Below are 16016 nucleotides of genomic sequence, written 5' to 3'. Positions count from 1 at the left end.
CTTTCTTCTCTGAGTGTTTTGGGATTCTATTTTTATGTCATATTTTCTCAAGGTTACTAATTTATAGGTTCTTTTTTAAAAAATATTTTAAGGTTATATGATATCTGTTCCTTCCAACTTCCTTCTTATCTGTTTATTTTGACCTCTCTCTTTCATTTCAAATGTCTGGTGACCCTTCATATTTAAGAGCAAGGCAGGCTTATAGGCTAGCAGATGTCACAGTCGGGTGAGAGGACTAGAAAGCTGTTTTACTGGGAATCCAAATAACATTTTCTGGAGATCTTGTCCTAGGAGCAGGGGATGGGGGTAAGAAGCAGCTCAATCTCTCCACAGAAGAAGCTTCCAAATGCCTGCTTGGCAGGGAAGTGACACCTAGCTGCTGATGTCCTGGGAGCGGACAGGAAATCTGAGGGTCCATAATTTATTAAGCTTTTAATTAATCTCCAAGTTTTCAAACTCCTACCTCCCTGTCACTCTCTGCTGTGACTAATGTCCTGGAGTCCACAGCATTTCCAGTTCAGCTTCTCTAAAGAATAATTTCAGGTCTCTCTCGTGGAAAAAGAGAGGAGGGGGTGGCTTCCCGTTTCATCGCGCTGGGCCTCACTCCCACCTTCAGGGACCTGGTACCTTTAGGCAGCCAACCCGGGCAGATTCTACGGTCTCCTTGGTTCACATCTCATCATTTCCCTCTCTTGCATGCACGTGGACTTTTATTTTCTCCACTCCACGCAGTCAGAGACTACTCCCTTCCCCATCTGCCTGTCTACAGAAATGTTTAGGAGTCTTTCCTCCGCATTGCTGTTCTCTCTTCTTCTCTTCATCCTTTTGGCTTAATGCCTTTGTGATTCCACTATTAGTGGTTATCTAGGGAAAGGGGTGAGTGAAGTGGAATTATCGGCTATAACTGTATCAGGTATCCATTTTGCCTAACAAATCACCCAAAAACTTAGTGGTTTAAAACAACAATGATTTATTATTTTTCATGATGCTGTAGATTGCTTGGGTGGTTCTGTTGCTTCACCTGGGCTCACTCATGCAACATCCATTTAGCAGTTGGCTGGGCTGGAAGATACATATGTCTGGTGGTTGGTGCTGGCTGTTGGCTGGGGTGCCTCAGTTCTCCTCCACTGGCCCCTCATCTTCCAAGAAGCTTAACCAGCTTCCTTAAGGGGTGAACTCAGCAATGTCCCAAAAGGTTAAAGGCAGAAGCTGCAAGGTCTCCTAAGGCCTTGCCTTAGGAGTCAGGCAGCATTACTTCCACTGAATTCTATCAGTCAAAGCAAGTCAGCCCAGGCTCAAGATGTTTTCTCTTGATGGGAGGAGTGGCAAAGTCACACGGTAAAGGGGTATGTATGTAGGGATAGGAGAAACTGTTGCAGCCTTCTTTATAAAAAAAAAATCTATGCTACAGAAGACATAAATGCAGATCCATCCGCTTTCTTTAACTGGAAGTCTTCCCGTGCTCCTTGTATTACCGCACACCACCAGAGTCTGTCCTGGACCTTAATTTAAGATCTTTTGAGAGTTTTGCTCATCAAATCCCCATGGTCCCAGGTAGCCGTAAGTATATACAGCACAACCCCACATCGAGGAGAGGAGTAGAGCTCAATAACTCTTATCAAAGCATTTAGTATCGGAGGAACTTGGCATCAAATCCCAGTTCCACCATGTCTTAGCCCTATTATCTTAGGTATGTTACTTAGTCTCTCTGAGCCTCAGTTTCCTTACTATAAGATATGGTTTTGTGTATAATATGTGAATTAACACATGTAAAACCCATACTTAGCCCAATGTTTGATACAAAGCAGCATTCAGCAGTGAAAATAAGTGATTTTTCTGGGAAAATATCACATCTCTAATACTTGAATCACTGGAGATGGAATTTGAGAAAGAGTCTAATTTAAATCCAGGCTCTTTACATAAATACTTCATGGGGCTGTTGCGAGGATCCAATGAATTAAAATGGATAAAGCACCTAGAAGAGTACCTGGTACGTCACACGTGCTCAGTAAAGTGTTTGTGTATATCCTGCTTTCTTAGGTGGAGGCACCAGCATAGCTCACTTCCGACAGGGCCATTCTGATGGGGAACACCACCTGGTCAGGTGCGGGTGGGTTGGGGAGGGGTTTGCTCCATACAGTGAGGACCTGGCAGCAGGGTTAAAAGTCGCTGCGCCTGCTCTCTAGGGCTCACGCAGCCAGCCCACAGGCGTGCCTATCTCTCCAGCTGTGATCCTTAACCTGGATTCCATGGGTCAGTCAGCCTCAGGGGCCTAAGAACCGCTTGATGATGCATGGAGCACATGAGTGTATATGCGTTTTTCTGTGATCTAGACATCACAGCTTTTGTTAAATCTTCAGAGAGGTCACTAACCCCCTAAATGTTGAACATCTCGGGTCTAGAGACTCGCCCACCCTTCCAACCAATGTGCTTCTAATGTGGCTTGGGTTGAGAAATAAAATTGTCTATCATGTTAGGACTCTGATTGAAGTAGGTCAGAGGGACCTGAAGAAGAGCCAGGTGGGCTGTCCTGTGGCGGAGGTGGGCGAGCTTCATAGTGAATGACACTATGGGTCCCCGTTTTGCTGCCCAGTCGCCTGCTTTTGCATCCAGGCTGGCCTAGCTGCTTGCAAAATTTGGATGACTAGAAAACGGACTCCCAGTGAAGTGAGCTGGTTGTCACTTTGTTCATGCTGTGGGCATTTTCACTGTCTGTCAGGCAGTCCAGGTGTCCTGAGCCCTCTGTGTGTATGCTCCATCCTAACTTCCGGGCTGGGTACATCAAAGAAATCCCTCACACTGCACCCAGCAGCAGACAGGGAAAGGCTGGCCTTATCTGGTGACTTGCAGTGACATCTAAGAAAATCACCTGCTATTCCTTGACTGGTTCTTCTATTACAGTCACATTTGTGACCAAAACAGCCAACTTTTAAGGGTGGAGTTTTTCTCATGAATGTACTAGTGTATCATTTTTAAAGAAAAGAAACAAACCCAGCAGAGCTGTAACAGCTAAGCTAAACCTTCTTCCCTTTCAAGGTTAATCCTTTATCATCTCCCTCTTTTGTGACTCAAAGGCAGAGAGAAGAAGGTTCACCCAACCTCTGTGAACTATTTGTTGACTGAGCCATTCCTGGGGAGGCTTGTCCAAAACTCTTGGAGAGCAGCTAGGGAGTGACCTGGAGCTCTACTCAAAAGCATCCTGGGTAATTCGGTGGCAAGCAGAAAGAGAATTCTGGAGCCTGTCATGCCAGTGTGAGGTCTCCACAAATCCACCACAGGGGACCATCTTCCCCCAGCTGGAGGCTGCCTCCCTTCCCCCTTGCCCTAACCCACCCTTGTCACTGGTACTGAACCTCTGGCGGGGGCCTGGGCAGGTAGCCAGGTCCAGGACAGCTGGGGGCTAGGGTTCCCGAGTTAAGCCTCTCTGGAGAAAGCCCCTTTCCCCTGTGCCTCTCAGCACAGGGATTGGGTGACTCACTCTCAATAAGGCATCATCAATTTCCTCCTAATAACACACTTGTCACTGAACCATTCCAGGAATTTGGTATTGCAAGAGATCTGGCTCAAGGCAGCAGGGCCAAAAGGTAATCCTCTGTTTATAAACTGTTTCCCACCGAGGGCTGGAGAGGGGCGAGGAACATCCAGTCAATGCCACACATTCCTTTTTTGGAGCTGGAATGGTTATACCCACTTAACAGATGAGGGATGTAGTGACTCAGAACCCCAGGCCCAGCTGGGACAGACCCTGCCTCCATCCTCCCACAGGCAGCCTTTGTGGCAGACAGCTGAGGTTTGACTCCGGCTACGCCACGTCCAAGCTGGACCACCTTAGGCAGGCTTCTTCATCTCTCTAGCCTCTCCTTTCATCATCTATGAAAGGTGGAGAATAGTCAACTCATGAAGGTTTTGCAAAGATTCAGTGAGCTACGTTAGGGAAAGGGCTACCGGCACAGTGCCAGCACGGAGCAAGTGAGGCAGTTAGTATTGCTGCTCCAGTTAAGGGCCACGTGCTTCCCTTCAGCACGTCACCACCTCACCTGGCTTACTGTTGTCCTCCCCTCTGACACTGTGTCCTGTCATTCTTTCTTTCGAATAAGAAAGGTGGCCGCTTCCACATTATATCACTTACTCCCGACTAGCATTTGGGGGAGACGTTATTATCCCTAGTTGACAGGGGTAGAAACTGAGGCTGGGAAAATTCGAGTGACTTCCCAAGGCCGCCACCAGGAGCACAACAGATCAGGATTTGAACCTAGGTCTCACTCTGCATTCATTCTCCAACACGCAGCTCCCAGGGGAAGCCCACGATCAAGGACCAGCTGCCAGCAGGGAAGTTCTGAACGTGGCCAAGTATTTTTGTCACTGCATTCTTCCAGGCAGCTCAGTCTCTGGACTCTGGACAGTTGCCAAGGAGGTGTGAGCAAGAAGGGAGAACGAGGACTTCTTCTGGAGGGTGCAGTGAGGCAACCAAGCTGTTATTTACTGAGCCCTCACTGCATGCCCTCCATGCTAACGCGGGGCGTCTCTGTTAATCCACACACAACCTGTGAACAGGCCTAGTGCAGGCCCTGCTTCACAGAGGAAAACAAGCACAGAGAGGCCAGGTCACTTGCCCCAGCCTGTACCTGGGTGTCCAACTGTGTTATTAACCTCTCTACCTGCTGCCTCATGCCAGCATGGCATAAAGTGTGGCCAGAGCAGGTTTGGAAACCTTATCCAGGCGAAATGACCTCTACCCACAGCAAAGGCTGAACTGGCAGGCCCTGTGTCCCCCAGGAGCCTCCCGGGTCTCTCCCTGAGCACTGCTGAGTTTCTGTGAGTGTGTGTGTGTGGGGGGGAGGGGGCAGTGGTTAGCGAGAGGCATCTCCTGCTACTTGCATCCCGGGGGTGGCAGCCCAGGTGGCAACAGCCCAGGCAGCAGCCTCCTCAGGACTGCCCACCTCAAAGCTACCTGTGTGTCTGCAGTGGAGCTGGACTTCAGTAAAAAGCAAAGCAGGCCCTGGAGCCCACAGGGTCCCTAGTGTCCCTTGCACTAAACTCGTCCCTACCCCACCCCGCCCCACGAGCATGGGGGCAATCTGCCTGAGGGCAGAAGCTTGACCCCACTCCCCCGTTTCTTCATCACCCAGAACAGTGCCTGGCCCTCCACAGACATTTGATGAGTGACAGACTGACAGATGGAACGACTGACGAAAACCCACCAGTGCAATGATAAACAGAAGCCAGGGTGGCAGGAATTGTCTGGGCTGTTGGTGAGGGTCCACGTGGGAGCGGAGGTGGCGCTGCCCCGGCAGGCCGGATGCAGGGAACATGTAAAGGCCTCCAGAAAGCACAGGCTCAAACCTGAACTAGAGAGGCCAACAGGCTAGCCAGGGTGCGACAGGCGGGTGGTCCGAGGCCGCCCGGCCACACACCAGGCCTTGTTACGATGTCAGAGCTGCTAAGGGCTTCTGCCCCACGCTGCCTCCTCTGCCATCACTGCTACCGAGAGTCCTCCACGAGAAGGGACCGCCCGGAAACGGAACCCGTCTGCACTGGGAGTTGCAGACGAGCTTGGAACAACCCCCTTTCTGCTTCTCTTCCTTCCCTCCTAGTGGTTGACCTCGGGGCTGTCCCTTCATCAATGGGTTGTTTCCCCGTAGCTTTGCCATCTGTCAAGTGGAGAGCATATCTTCCTCCCAGGACCGTGTAGATGCCAGAGCCTAGAACTTGCGTAGCACCTGCACCCCGATCTCGCCGCAGCACAGTTGAAGGTGCTAACTCTGCCGAGATGCCACATCCCTGCGATGTCTCACATGCAGACTTTCCACACCGCAGCTCAGCGCACTGAGCCTGTCCAGGCCTGGGCCCCTGGGCTTCTGCCTCCAAACCCTGCACCTCCATCTTGCCCACCCTCCCAGCCTCAGAAGCTGGCTTTCCTGTGGGGCAATCCCTGACACAAAAAAGGAAACAATTAGCATATTCACCGATTTAATTCTCTCTATTCCCTTCTCTGTGAAAACAATTTGCCAGGGCCCAGAGTCAGGGCTCCGCTAACAGCCCTGTCAGGGGATGGTGAGGCTCGGGGACCTGTGAAGTCTCCAGCTAATTAAGTGAAAGATGCTCTGGGGAAACAGGTTTTATGTTCCTGCTGCTCTGCACAGGTCACATTAAGCACAGAAGCAGCCTCTGGAAACTGTGGAGAAGGCAGGGAGGGGTGTGAATGACAAAGATGATTAGAGGGTTGGAAAATGAGATGGATGTGAGATGAAAGGTTAAGGCAATTGAAGTATTTAGCCTGAAGGAGACACAGGGATGAGGGGCCAGCAACTTAATCATCCCTTCCTGTGCTGTGAAGCAGAGTCCTCCCCGTTGGGTCTCTCCTTCCTCTCTGCCTGTGTTCTCTTGCCCTCACTCCCTTTATCTCATCCACCTTTTTGTTCTACTTACTTGTCGATTCATTTTGACCTTTACTGAACACCCACTCTGTGCCAGACACTTTGCCAGGTTCTCGGGATGAAAGGACAAGAGTCTCTCTGCCTTGTAGGTCAAGTGGAAGCAGTGGGCCCATAACCCCGAACTACCTGGACTAGAGGACTAGGGGACGATAGGTCCTGTCTAAGGTCTCAGAGGCAGGAAGCGCTGAGGCTGCAGCTGCTCTGAGCGCTCGGGAGCACAGTGGGCCGCCCAGCCCTGTGTGGGCTTCAGGGGAGCTTTCCTGCAGGAGATGGAGCCCAAGTGGGATCCTGAAGAATGGATCTGTGAGCCAGGTGAGCACAGGCGGGAAGGGCAGTCCAGGCAGCGGGAGCAGCCCAGGCAAAGGCCCAAGACGAAATGCAGAGTGTGCATAAGCGACTACAAACTGCTGGGCTTTACTGGAGCCAAAGGTAGGGACCAATGTGGGGTGGGGCGCGGCCAGAGGGCCAGGCAGGACCCAGATCCCAAGGGCCTGGACTCTGTGGCAGGGAATGTGGGCTTTGTCCAGAAACAGTGCTTCCCAGAGTATTCAGAATGAACAGGGAGGTTACTTGCAGGGTTAACAGGTGTTTCTCCCCAAAATAAAATTGGTCAAATAAGTTGAGTGACATTTGTAAAAAGGGGCATTTGGCAATATCTGTAGCTATTTTTGGTTGTCCTAATTTGGGGGTGGGGTGCTACTGGCACCTAGTGGGTTGAGGCCTGGGATGCTGCTTATCATCCTACAAAGCACAGGACTGCCCCCTGCCCAGGGCCCCCACAGTCCCTGCACAGACCCCAGCAGGCCCTTCATCTCTGTGCTGTCGTGGTCTGCTTGCCAGCCAGTCTTCTCACTGGACTGTGCGCGTCTGAATGGCCGGGTTCAGGCAGTCAGTATCTGGGGGGAAAAATATGGGAGAAGAGGACTTCCCGGCAGGGTTGGAGGGAGGGGCTTGCTTTGGGTAAAATCTGTTTTGTGAGGGGGGTACTCCCGCCAGCAGGGCTGGTGGGTGATTCTGGGGGGGGGGGTTCGTTCCATCCTAGCAGCCCCCAGCTGCTGTGGCTAGGGGTGTGGGAATTGGACCCGGCCCAGGAAGCCGGCCGGACCCGAGTCACAGAGCTACTCTGTGCTAGGCCCGGGGCGGGCTGCCGCACGCACCCCCTCTGGCCAGGCTCTTCTTTCCCGTTGGATTTTTCTTTATGGGTTCTTTTAACATGCCTGTTTTTAATGTATTTGCCTGTCTCTTCTCTTCACTCCCCTTCCTGCCTCGGAATGTCAGCCCCATGAGGCAGGACTTTTCATCTGTATTGTTGACCGCTTTATTCCCAGGGCCTGGCACATAGTATGTGCTCAGTTAAAATGTGTTGAAGCAATGAGTGCCTGAACACCCCCTTGCTGTACAGCTCAGAGTGCCCAGGTGCTGGGCCGAAGTACCACATGTGTTCCCTTTTCCTCTGCACCAGCAGGAATGGGGGAAATCCCAGGAAGTATCCCTCCTAAACCATGCAGTATTTTTCATTGTCTAGAGTGAGAATCCCAAAGCTGCTTTAGGGGGAAGATGCAGGAACTTTACATGCACACCCTGGTTGTCCCTGAAAAATTTGTGAGGGTGACTAACCATTAGCTGCTGGAGGAGGGAGTAGAGCAGGGTGATGCAAAAGGCCAAGCAGCTTGGCAGCCAAATGAAACTGTAGCCAGTTGACAGGACAATGGCATGAACAAAAAGGCCTTGCTCCCTCTGGTAACGCTGCCAAGCATTGTGACACATGGGTAATTGCATCTGAGTGCGGTGCTGTGGGGTTGCAGCCCACAGGCTGGCCGAGCTTCAGTCACTGCCGGCCGCCTGAGGAAGCTCATTCATTACAGCGAGGGGCCAACAGGGCACTCCCCAATTACACACAGCGCGGACCAAAGCAGGGAGAGCAAGTGCCTACTGGTCCCCTTGGAAACAAATGCAAGGAAATAAAAATCCGTGGGTAGAAGCAGGTGTCCAGGTCTAGCCAGGGTTGCCAGGGAATTTTGTGTTAATGGGGGGAGTCTGTGTGCCCCCAAAGTTACGGGCCATGGGGTTCTTATTAAGCTTGGGCCTGTGGCCTGGGTTATGGACAGAGCAAAGCTGTTAGAAACCTGGGCTCAAATCCCAGCTGCCCCTCCGAGCTGGGGGTTCTAGGCTGCAGAGGCCAAAGACCTGACACTGTCCTGAGCTTTGTGGCCTCAGAAAGGTCATCCATAAAAAGTGTATGTGGGTGAAGGGACGGCTTGTCTGTTCTGTTAACCTAATGGGGCTGTTGGGAGAACCAAAAAGATGGGGAAAGTAGAAGAGCCTTGAGAACCGTAAATAAAACATGGAGTGCAGGAAGACATGAGGGGGTGCAGCTGTGCCCCCCCCCCACCTAGGGGGCTGTCCATAGGAAACAACAGCAAACCACCTGGGGTGGCCTTTCGTTACCTGTGGAAGCCAGGGGAATTTCATGACACACCCCTCATCTGCGGGAGACACCTTTTCAGGCCTCAGGATGGTTCCTAGAAGCCTAATTAAGGCCCCTTAATGAACAACCCCATGCAGGCGCAGAGACACATAGTCCATTGGGTTATTCTGAATGATTTCTTTAGGCAGATAAGTTTATAGTCGGCTCATAATCATATGCCATTTTCCATTTTCCAAAACTCATATAAACTTAGTCCTTAAACAATACCAGAAGATAGGCATTATCATGCTCATGTGGCATAATTGTAGAGGCTCAGAGAGGTTGGGTGAGCTTTCCAAAGTCACACAGCCATTTTCTTTCAGAGACAGTCTTTGAGTCCAGGCCTTAGATTGCAGGTTAGATTGGTACCCACTCTATAGACACAACTGACTCTCCTTCCAGAGTGCCCCTCCTCCCCTTCTTTTTTAGGGTCTTTGTGTTGCTTCACCACCTTCCCTGACAAATCTAAACAGAACTCTCTGAAGAGGGCCGCCCGCCGGCAATACAGAATTCTCCCGGGGAAAGCTAATGTTCCAAGAGCAGAGCCTAGGCCGCTTCCTAGGCGGTGCTGTTCCCTTGGGGTACTGCGCACAGTAGGGCACCTTACATGGTGTGGGCTACGCCTGCCCGGAGGACTTGCAATCTCAAGCAAGGCAGACATGACTATTCCAACATCTATCGTCGCCTGAAAAGCTGGTTACAGCATATCTCCTAGATATGAGATGAGGGTCACTCTCTCCTTAAAATAAGTGCACTTCACTTACCTCCCTGTGCAGAGCCTGTGTCTGGATCCTGAACCCTGAGAAAACAAACAGAGGGATGAGAACTTTAGTTTATAATAAAGATTAAAGTGCTCTCTGATTTTTAAATGATACCCCGTGTATTACCAGTCAAGTTCACACCATTACCACATTTAATCCTTGCAATAGTCCGGTGAGAGTAGTGATAACCCTGCGAGGTATTCACATTCCCATTTTAAAGATGGGGGAAACTGAGGCTTCAAAGTGCACAGATGGCTTGCCCAAGGTCACAAGGTGAATATATGGTAGAGATGGAACACACACCTGGTTCTTCTATCTGCAAGTTCAGGACTTTACATAGGGCAACATCTTTTACTTTCTATGAGTAAGAACTTAATTAGCAGTAAATTCAAAGGTCGATTAGAGCTTCTAATGGGAATCCCTTGAATTCCTTGTAACATTATGACTTATCTCTTCTCCAAGAATCATGAAATCAGACTAATAGCATCTAATCAACCCTCACCACAAATATCACATCTGACATGATCGCAGGTGTGGTGTGAAGATGGAGACCCACCAGCCATTGCTCGAGGTTAGGTGCGTGGGCACCGCTTGGGACTGCGCCTCTTAAGAGATTCCAGGGCTCCCATAGGGCTAGCATTGCTTCAACAGAGCATTCACAGAGCTCTGTAGCAGCCCAGAGGAATTTAAGAATAAGTGTAAATCACAGTCACCACTTTCAAGGAGTTTACAATTTGGTAGGAAGGTGAGATTTGTTATGAAATCTTTGAAAGGCAATGTACCAAACAGAAAGACGTTAAGTGCCATCTGGTTGGTATACAGCCCAAGGCTTCGTGAGGATGTAGGCCTTGAGAAAGGGTAGGACTTGGAGGGGGAGGAAGGAGAAAGGGCCTCCATTCGGTGGAGGATGAAGTGCCGGCAGCAGGCAGTTTGTGGAGATGCAGGGTCCCAGCACCAGCCCCACCTGCACGCCCAGCACTCAGACCTGGGCCTTGGTACAGCCAGGTTTTAACGCATCTCTGAGCCTTCGCACCTGCTATGGCCTCCTCTGGACAGAACCTGCCTTGCTTGCTTCCTTGTCCCATTTCTCATGCCCCATTTACCTGTTAGCAACTGTCAGTTCAATCTCGCTTCTGCTGTGTGATGGATTCTGACACCCTGCAGTGCATTTCCTTTCTCCTGTGCACTGATCATGTGCTGTGATGATGTGTTCATAAGCCTGTGTTCTCTACATCACAACCCTGGAGAACAGGGACTCCCTTCTTTTAATTTTTGCATAGTCATTTGTTGAATAAATACAACAGATAGAAATGCAGACTGACTGAATGAACGAATCTGCAAAAAGAGAGTCATATGGGACATAGGGGCTGACACCAAGAACCAACGGCACCCTGGTCAGTAGATGTACGATGCCCAATAAATCTGAACAGAAGTAATGATTCTTTGATAAATGAATGATTGATTAGCTGAGTTATACACACACACACACACACACACACACGGTGCCAAAAAAAGTATGCACATTTTAAGAATGGAAAAAAACTGTATTGAAATTACACCGATGGTAACCACTTTGAGCACCTCTTGTAATTGCAGAAGTCAAATGTGACATGTAGTCAACTTTTGTTATGAGTATATTTTGAGGATTACAATTTTAATGCAGTTTTTTCCCCTTTCTTAAAATGTGTATGCATTTTTTGGGGCACCCTCTGTATATTACGATGAAATGCATCACCACTCTTCAGCTAACTTGGTTGATGCTTTTGGTTTAATCGTGTTTCCTTAAAGTCAGTGAGGCTGAGGCCTGAAGGGCCAGTAGGGGTTAAACAACCAAGGGGAAACTAAAATGCACACAGAGCAGCCGAGCAAGGCCTGGAGGTGAGGCAGGAGGAGGGCTTGAGGTGAGGGTGCAGCCACAGCCAGCAGGGCTGATGATGGATTAGCCAAGCAGCAACCCACACTGTGCACCTTCCAAGTGAGGGTAAACCCAAAGATGTGGGGTAGGACTTGGCAGCCAGGAAGCGCCAGCAAGGAGCGCCAGTGTGCGTGAGAAGGGATGTGTGTATAGGGGTAAGTACCTCTCATCTCTGAAGATGACCTGGCTTTGGGGGCTTCAGGTTGTTGCTATGGCATTAGGGACCGACTGTGACACCAGTGAGGGCAGAGCAGGTGTGGGTGACCGCGGAGCACATGCAGCAAAAAGCTGTGAGAACTCATAGAGACATGACCTCAAATAAATGAGATTCCAAGCTCGCCCATGAGAAAGAGAAGACCACACCTACATCCTCTGTCTGAGGATCCTGTTGGGGGCCCGAGCCCTCACCTTACCCTTATTTCCTATCCTTGGCCTCTGAAGCCAGCACCCCCTCTTCCCTTCCCAGCTTCCCAGCGTTTCTGCTTCCCCAGCTCAGTTGCTGGACCCACCTCCAGGCCGGGCCTGGTCAGCCTCTGAGCCAGGCAGTGCAGAGGCTGCAGCCTCCACTGCCAACCAGGGCCAGTGCCTGATGCCAACAACCTGCCTGGTTCCTGGGCGAGCAGCCGCTTGCCCTCCCTCGCCCACTGGTGCTGGCCCAGGTCACAGTACAGCTCCTGCCTTAATCCGCTCTCAGGCTGTGGCTTAGCCACTGCAGATCTGTAACTGTCCCTCACATGCCTTACATTATCCCACAGATGCATCAACAACAAATCCAAAAGGTGGGGGGAGTTATTCCCAGGTAGCCTGGGAGGAAAGGAGGCCCAGGGAGGTCAGGTAAACTGCCTGATTACTCAGCACCATAGTGGTAGAGGTGGTATTCGAACCTGGGTTAGATTCTAAGGCCCTTCCTCACCCACTGTTTTATACCCTTTGTCTAGACGCAGCCGCGTTCACTCCCCAGTCCCCTTGCCCTGCAAGCTTGTCTGGGCCCACCTCTGGCCCTGATGGCATCCTCTGGTTTTGATTGCCAGAGGCCATGATGAAACTTAATTTATTCCTCCACTCAACAAATATTTACTGAGTAGCCCCTATATGCCAGGCACTGTGCTGGGCCATTTATTGTTTTCTGGCTGCCTGAATTTGTCCACAGCTGGACCTGCTGACCTCCAAAGACATCGGCTGCCACAGCTTGCTCTGTCCTCAAAGCACCATGGTGGAGCTCTCTGTGGCCAGCTCCGACCAACTTCAGTGGCACAGCTGGACCGCTCTCCATCTCCTCTGTGCATTAACGGCCCACTCTGGCCTTGCTTTTTAACCTTTCTTGCTAGGCCTGTCTGGCAAATGCAGTCTGGGCCTGGCATGGTGACATTTGAGCCTGTTCCCATTATGGCAACTAAACCAGTCACTGCTGTTATCAAATAAGGGTCAAAAGATGAGAAAGAATTGAAACAGCTGCAGATCCATTTGATTCTTGATATGGTGACTGTAGGAATGAAACAACAACAGTTTTTTTGGCGGGCAGAGGAGCTGTCAATAATCACACTTTCCCCACTGGGCGGTGAGGGTCCTGGAGGCGTGACTTGGAGGCACAAAAAACAGGCTTGGAGGGGTAAAATGACCAACCTAAGTTTACACAACGTTATTGCATTTTTTTCTATTTGTAAAAGTAACACATGTTCATTGTGGAAAATTAGAAAGTACCAAAAAGTATAAAGAAAAGAGAAAATAAAGAAAAAAAGAAGAAAGTGGAAAAACACCAAAAGCATAAAGAAAAAAAGAAAAAAGTTTGTGATACCATTGCCCAGAGATGACAACCACTGTTAACATTTTGCGTGTTTACCTCTAGATTTTCCCTATGCATATATGTGGATTTATTCTGTACATGCTATTGTACTTTGTATCCAGCTTTTATCTCTTAACATTAATTGATAGCATTTCCCCCTTGACACTGTTTTATGAAAACGTTATTTTAATTGGCTGCATGGTATTCCATTATGTGGGTGTGCTATAATTATTTGACTTATGCTCTTAGTGATTTGGGTTACTCCCTACCTCTCCCACATTTTTCTATATAAATAACACTAAGACGGACATATTTGTACATAAATATTTGGGCACATATCTGATTTTTCCCTTGGGCTAAGTTCTAAGGGACACCGTGTAACAAAGCACTTTGGCATGGTCTGTCTCTCTCTGCCCACAAAGGGGGGGATGAGGGTCACTAGTTACCACCAGGCTTCCTGGCAAGGGCTTCGGGGGTACCCAAAGGGGGGATGCTGAAGCAGGGGGCATGGGCACCCCAAAGCTTCACTTCTCTTACAGTTTTTCTTTGCAGGTCCCCTGCTTTATTATCAGAACTCTTTAGTTCAGAAACCTGCTGAAACCAGCTCAAGAGAATAAAAGAAAAGGAGAGAATGTCAGGCAGGAACCTAGCGAGTCCTCAGAGAGGGTCTGGCGAGAGGAACGCGTTCCGGACTCCTCTCCCTTCTCCTCCCCTCATCAGTTCCGGTGGGGCGGGGGCCTCAAGCTTGAGTGCTTCAGAACAGAATCATCTGCAGGGCTCATTACAACACCAGCTGCTGGCAAGCTGCTCCCCAAGTGTCTGACTGAGCAGGCCTGACAGGACTGAGAACTTGCATTTCTAACACATTCCCAGGCGATGCTGCTGCTGCTGGTCCAGGGACCACACTGAGAACCACTGCTGAGTACAACATGGCCACTGGGGGCAGGGCAGGATTGCTACCACGCCCTGGTTTCTCCTTGTGATCCTGCCTGCTGGCACCAAAGCCAGCATGTTACCACCTCCTGTCAGAAAGAGACCTCCGGGCAAGAGGCTCAGGCCCCAGAGGGGGATGAGGGTGGTCAGGCCTTTCCCGGAGGTGATCTCTCCCTCACTCAGAGCCTTTTTCTCAGAACTACTTCAGTCAATTCTCAGGCAGTTCTCTCACAGCCAGACTTTCTTTCCTCTGGCCTGGCTCTTGGATGCTGAGCAGTGGTTAAGGAGGGTCTCCCGTCTCAGGGCACTCACTCTGAAGGGCTCCTCTGTTCCCAGTACCCATCCAGCAGGGATTGCTTAGGAAATCGGGTGGCCAGGGCCCTCCACAGGATGTGGCCGCCATTGAGGCAGAGCCCAGCCCCGGGCATCGGGGTGCTTGGAGGCTCCCCAGAGAGTGACTCCAAGAGGGGGCCAACAGCGGGCGCTTCTGTCCGCTGTGAAGCCTCAGAGGCGCTCCCACTCTGGTGATGACAACAAAGTGACACTGTGAGAGGTCCTATAAGATGATGAAAGAACCACCACCAACATTTACTGTGCTTCTACTTGGGCCTGATGTTGATCATCTGATTAATCCTCCCTAAAAACCTATTAATGCAGAGATGGGTGCTCCTGTGCCCATAATACAGATGAAGAAGTTGAGGCACAGAAAGCCTAGGTTACTTGCTCAAGCTCACACAAGCTCTTAACTCTATAGCTGCTCTTGGGAAAAGCCAGAAAACCAAAAAAAGGGCAGACAGGAAGAAACTAACATATATATTCCTTTACTCAATCATTATATTAACTCTAAGGCAGGCAGTGTTACCCCATTTCACAGGTGAGGAGACTGAGGCTTACTTAAAAAGCTTCCCAAGGTCACACCACTGCTAAGTGCTGCCCCATCCATGGAGCCCAGGCTTGTCAGCCCCCGAAGCTCAAAGTCCCCTCTCTCTACCAGTCTGCTTCCCAGGGGTGATTAACTGTAGCCGGGCGGATGGGCAGGCTTGAGCATAGGTGGCACCTGAACTAACAGTCAAGTAAGAGTTCGATGAACAGAGACAGACGGGCTATATACACCCACATGAACAGCCTCGGGGCTTAAAAATGTGTGGCCTATCTGTCAATAGAGGAATGGAACATACTGGCACATTCTTTTAACGACAGCTAACTGGGCAATAAAATATCACATTTGACTATTTTGACACGCGAAAACAATCACAAAATACATATACATTGAACACTCAGGATATAAAACTATACACACTAAGATTCTAATTTAGAATCCACCTGGAAGAAAATGCACCATCTTGTTAACTGGGCTTTTCGGGACAGGAGGCTTATGAATAATTTTTATTTTCTTATTTCTTATTTTGCTGCCTGTATTTTTCAAACACAATGCCTTGTGTTACTTTTACAGCCATTAAAAGAAATCTTATTTGTTTACAAAGATGCAAGGGCGTGGTTTCTTCCCGGACATGATTACCGGAGAGAGAATGAAACCCCTTATCCCAAGAACGACCCTCTTCTCTGCCTCTGTTGCCTTCCTACTTCACAAGTCGATTTTCCAAACAATTCTCATTTGTGAGCTCTTGATGTTTAATTCACTTGTTCAAAAACAACTTTTGTGAGGGTGGGAGAGATGGCGTTCAATGGATTCTGCTTTAAAGACCTCAGGGAGAGCCCT

The 16016-nt window shown here is 49.8% G+C and overlaps 1 long non-coding RNA gene across 1 annotated transcript in view; it reads right to left on the bottom strand.

The window, feature by feature from the left end:
• Positions 1 to 999: 999 nt before the first annotated feature.
• LOC109379149 (uncharacterized) overlaps positions 1000 to 16016 on the bottom strand; it is a 47596-nt gene continuing 32579 nt past the window's right edge. The window contains exons 3-4 of the long non-coding RNA XR_002123131.1: positions 9669 to 9703; positions 1000 to 7333 (exon numbers count right to left, since the gene is read on the bottom strand). This is a non-coding gene — a long non-coding RNA (uncharacterized LOC109379149). The remainder of the gene's footprint in view (positions 7334 to 9668; positions 9704 to 16016) is intronic.

The sequence above is a fragment of the Hipposideros armiger genome, unplaced genomic scaffold, assembly GCF_001890085.2.
Source record: "Hipposideros armiger isolate ML-2016 unplaced genomic scaffold, ASM189008v1 scaffold_22, whole genome shotgun sequence".
In the NCBI taxonomy this organism is placed as follows: Eukaryota; Metazoa; Chordata; class Mammalia; order Chiroptera; family Hipposideridae; genus Hipposideros; species Hipposideros armiger.
This window is presented reverse-complemented; position numbering and strand designations above follow the sequence as displayed.